The 5341-nt window shown below is 36.5% G+C and overlaps 1 long non-coding RNA gene across 4 annotated transcripts; it reads right to left on the bottom strand.

The window, feature by feature from the left end:
• Nucleotides 1-303: 303 nt before the first annotated feature.
• On the bottom strand, nucleotides 304-4994 carry LOC129440550 (uncharacterized). 4 transcript variants are annotated; one of them, XR_012357652.1, is made up of 7 exons: nucleotides 4847-4994; nucleotides 4264-4387; nucleotides 3469-3537; nucleotides 3011-3163; nucleotides 2466-2545; nucleotides 1721-2202; nucleotides 304-1610 (listed from the first exon to the last, which is right to left on the bottom strand). It is a non-coding gene; the product is annotated as an uncharacterized lncRNA (long non-coding RNA). The 4 variants fall into 4 exon arrangements; XR_012357654.1 differs by having other exon boundaries at nucleotides 3011-3129; XR_012357653.1 differs by lacking the exons at nucleotides 4264-4387; nucleotides 4847-4994 and adding an exon at nucleotides 3846-4119.
• Between the last annotated feature and the right edge of the window lie 347 nt (nucleotides 4995-5341).

Here is a 5341-nt window from a genome sequence, read left to right as displayed (position 1 = left end):
ACACGGATGTTCTACACTCTTAAAAAAAATGGTTCTATATCGAACCAGAAATGGTTCTATCACCCGCTTCATATATGGAACCCCTAAATGGTTCAATATAGAACCACTTTAATGGGTTCATTAAAAAGAACCCCAAATGGTTCTTTGAATCAAAGTTAGATGGTTCTATTTAGAACCATTAAAGGTTCTTTATTATTATTATGAGAATAATTTATTATTGATAAGAAATTATAACCGATCTAGAAAATTATAAAAGTTTACTATTTAGTAATTGTATTATACAGAAATATAAATCTATAAAAATTACTTAAAATCACATCTCTTTATTCTGTATTAGACAGCAAAACTTTAGTTTACATTTAAAATGTCTCATTACATTCAACCATTTAGTTATTTAATTATTTCCATTAAGCATTTTCACTTTTTAATAAACATACATACGTTTATATATAAATAATATATATAAATAAATTGCATCTCTGTATTAAACAGCTAAACTCTTAATTACACTATACATTAAAAATTTTGTTTAAGTTATTTCCCTTACGCATAGATACTGTACAGTATATGCAGTATTCATTTTTAGTAACTTTTACAGTGTCTGAAATTATGAAAAGAAATCACGGTAACACTTTACAACAAGGTTCATTAGTTAACATTAGTTAGCTACACAAGTTAACATGAACTAATAATGAACTGCACTTATACAGCCTTTATTAATCTTTGTTAATGTTAATTTCAACAATTACTTTATTAAAATCTTGTTAACATTAGTTAATGCACTCTGAACTAACATGAACAAGCAATTAAAGCTTACATTTTTATTAACTAACATTAACAAAGATGTATATATACTGTAACAAATGTATTGTTTATGGTTTGTTCAAGTTAGTTAATACATTAACTAATGTTAACTAATGAACTTTATTGTAAAGTGTTACCAATATCACAATGCATTTAAAGACAATTCATGAAAAATCTATTAAATAGAATGACAATTTACACAAGTTGATTGTACATTTGTTTTGTACAGGTATTAAAACTTAAGCATATATTTTATAAATTAAAGTCACTGTGTGCTTAATGGCAAAAGGGTATTGAACTTTGAGGAGAAAAAAAAACGCAAACAGTTGTCACAGAGTGACTATGCGGGGCGGAACCAAAAGGAGAGTGAAGAGGTTCCGCCCGGACCGGTTTGTACAGACACCGGCACTTCAGGGTTCCCCGGGAATCCACGCACTCGCTGAAACAAGGCACAGCTGTGTGAGTGACGTGGCGAGCGATGGTTGGGCGAGCCACGCCTGGGAGGAGGATATAAAGAGAGAAGGTAGAAGTTACTGGAAGGGTCGATTTTCGGGCGAGTCAACTTCCGCCTTGGGCAGCACAACGAAGACCAGCCTCCGAAGAGTCCGCAGGCTCTGCTGATCCGGCGACCGCTAGGTAGCGGGCGGAAAGAGTGCGGGGCTGGTCCGGGCGAAAGGACGGCGTGGTTGTGTATAGGAAGTTACTTGTCAGAGTGAAGTTTGATCGCGTTGGATATACGCTGCAGATGCCGGCTGGGTTGTTAGTCCTTCGGGTGCTGAAATACGTAGTTCTGCTACGGCTAGGAGCTTAGGAGAGAGAAGAAACACTGTTCAACAGTCAAGTAAGAACCTCTTGAAACGGAAATACACAAAGCTTTATTGAAGTGTTGTGCTGTGTCCTTGTCGTCCGTACTCACCTTAGGAGGGTCTTGGACCCTTGTGGATGCCATCAGGGGCCGGCGCGACGTTGTGTGCCCAACCCACCCAGATACGCTCTGTAGCGGTGTTCCAGCTGGAGTCACGTGGAAACCTCTCCAACGTCCCTGGCCCCGTAAAACTCCCCCTGAGGGCGAGAAGCGAGATTTTTAGATTCCCTTTCCCATTCCCCACTTTAGTTTTAAATAATTTAAATAAAGTTTCTATTTTTATATTTTACTTATCTCTGGTTTTCTGGTCATTGGGGTGCTTTGGGACCTCCTCGAGGTGGAACTAGGAGGAGCGTGATCCGCGACAGGGGCGGTCCGCTTCTCCGACCTGTGACACAGTCATTCCACAGCCTGTGATGTCAATGTCTTCCACATATTAAGTTCACATTGTCCATTATAAAGTTGATACATTCAGATTTGAAAAGATCAGGAGAGCCGTTGAACACTATGGTTGGTGTGGGACCTTTGGGTTCCTGTAAAACAAACAATTCACCTTTTAAGTGCTTTTTACCAATTAACAGAAGCCATCAAATAGACTTAAAATTATCCCATAATAACACAAATAAAGTATGACAACTAGGCAAGCGACACTCACGAACCAACAAGACTCATAATAATTGATGTGTAGCTGTATGCTAATTAAGGGTAAACAGAGTAATATTTTTATATTTGCATTGAATGTTACTTTAAACAAAGTGCCTCAAATGCTAACTAAATTACAGAAGACTATACTTACACTATTTACACAGTAAAGGAAGCTGGGATTTTCTTGAAATAATGCTTGCAATAACAGAAGTGCAGCATTCCTCACCAGACCTACAAAGATACAAATTATTGTACATTAGGTACAGATATCAATTACAGGGACATTTTACTCAAAAAAGAAAACTCATTCACTCACTCGTTATTTCAAACATTCACAGCTTTCTTTCTTTAGCAGAACACTAACACAAAAAAGATTTTGAAGAATGTCTGTAACCGAACAACTCTGCTAGCAATTTAATGGACACAATACCAATGCAGGTCAATGGGCACCATTGTTGTTCGATTACCATACTTTTTCAAAATTGCTGAAGAAAGTGACAACAATTTTAATTTGTGGGTAAACTTTAACTCTTTCTCAGCCAGCGTCTCTTAATTAACAAGTTTACTCTTCAATGGCAAGGAAAAAGTTTATACTAACATTATTTTCATATTTTCACTTATACAATTTATAGGTGCTAGAACCTTTACATTGACTATGCAAATAAGGCTACTTTACACTGGACAAAGAACAAGCACCTTCTGTGGTTTCCTCTCCAATGAGATTGGCGTAGAGATGTTTTTACTTCCTTCTTTTGCACTCCTGATGATGTTTGGGGCCATTTTATTAAGAGATGTTTCCATGTTCTTCACCAAGTCTGTTCCAAACTACATTGTCATTCCATGCAGCATCTTAAAACAAAAAATCTTTATATATCCACTTTCAGACAAACAAGTTCCTTAAAGTCTACATTAACTTGAGGTTGCAATTGACTAGTGATGTATTTTTCAAAATACAATGTTCAATAAAAAAATAGTGTGAAATATACAGAATTTAAATTAAATCCTCAAACACTTTACAGTCTTTAATGCTAAATTCTAAATGAAATACATACAGTAAGAATTATCATTAAAGCTACAAAACACAGATTTCTTTTTATTTTCTCTTTAATGAACATTAGTGACGAAGTCTTACAAGGTCCTTTTAAGCACCTTACCTTTTTGCATCAATGGGGTTTATATTTTAAAGCCAGTGACGTGTCTGACCATTTATTAACCATGGTTATCTGTGAGGGAGAGGAAAAAAAATTACACTTCACAAACCAAATACACATAAAAACCTGAACACGTTTGGTTTTTAAAACATTTGAATGTTAAATGTAAGTGTCTTAACAGCTACCATCACATTAATTAATTGTGTGCATCACAGAAAACATGCATATCTAGACTTGCGGATACAAACGCTGCACTGCAATCGTGCATTTATAATACAGACCGGCGGAATGTTCTCAACTATGGCCAGCAGTTTCCTCTTTCCTTCAAGGTTTAGCTCCAACCCTGATAAAACACTCGTGAACAAGTGAAAAATACTCACGGAATATGTGTAAAACTGCGACAAACATTTACATATAATTTCCCTTCCACCGTCTTCCACCCGGTTCCTTTGACCACGCGCTTCATTGAAATAACACCCCTGTCTCGAATTTCGTCTCCTTACAACACAGCTGTCTTATTGTGCTTGGCAATTTAATTGAAAATGACAAAGAAATAAAGCAGGACTGTAACGTAATTCATTAAAACCAGGAACAAAATGTATTTAACAGAGCTTTTATAACTGACGGTTGACGAAGCCCGTCAAGTGCTTCAACGTTACCAGCAGTATTTTTTTATATTATAAATGTAGCTTCTAGTATCACTATTTAGCACAAGACCTACTCTAACAAAATAAATATTAACTAATTATACTACATATTTCAGTAATATCGTTTCAAAAATGTAGAAAGTTTACTTACCTCAGGGTACAAACAAGCAGAAATGACGGTCCGGAGTCCGAACTCCTCAGTTTGAAAAAATTACTGTCAAGCCTCGAGGCTCATCTTTGCGTATGGTGGTGGTCTGGTCTGCCTCTCCACCCCTCTGGTTTAATAAACAGAGGAATATAAACACACACACATACATAAATAACATGTTTAATATAATAAAGCTTGACGGTGAAAGATTTTATACCCTAAAATTGCCAAGTTTCCCTCAGACATCACACGTAATTGAATTAAACACTATTGGGCGGTTTTCTCGGACAGGACTTATCACTGACTAAAATACTGACACCTGTTAACATATGAGTGCTATTGTTTTGTCTCAAAATGCACACTAGTATTGTATTTTATAAGGTTTGTTTGTAAAAATGTCCCAATTATAATTAAGACGGAGTCCTAAACCCTGTCCGGTATTATCTTAACTAAAATAGCTCCACTTTAACTCGGACACATAACATAACACACCTTTATATAACTTATATGTTTACAAAAAGGTCGAGTATTTGCGTCTTTGCCAATTAATATAGTCTAAAATTAACATTTATTTACAAACACTTACCTGACGTGACCTTGAGGAAACGGCTGATGACTTGTGTCGTTGTGGGAAACAGTGAGTGATTCCGGCTGTTACATGCGGAATGATCTCAGATGAAATGACCTGTGATTCAGATCCTTCCGAGTTAAGTTAAGACCTTTTAAATTAAAAACTCACGCACATACTGTACATACACACGCGCGCGTGAGCGGGTCGCGCGGACGCACGCGCGCACACGGGTACACACACGGGCATATTTAGAAGTTTTATTTAAGATTGTTATGATATTGGGACTATTTCTCCACCCGCTTCCTCAGCTCTGAAGTTCACGTTCGCATGCAGTCCGGTTATAACAAATGTAAAAGATATGAAACATCACTCAACAGCAATATCAATTAAGTGCAATCCTAAAATATGATTTAAAACATAACCCTTTCATTGTTAAGTATGAGAAATCAAAATGAATTAAATCACATGTTTAAACGCCACAGAGATATCAGAGCCAGCAGTCTGATGGGC

Source organism: Misgurnus anguillicaudatus, chromosome 15 (assembly GCF_027580225.2).
Source record: "Misgurnus anguillicaudatus chromosome 15, ASM2758022v2, whole genome shotgun sequence".
Classification (NCBI taxonomy): domain Eukaryota; kingdom Metazoa; phylum Chordata; class Actinopteri; order Cypriniformes; family Cobitidae; genus Misgurnus; species Misgurnus anguillicaudatus.
The sequence above is the reverse complement of the archived record's forward strand: the minus strand, read 5'-3'. Positions and strand labels throughout refer to the sequence as shown.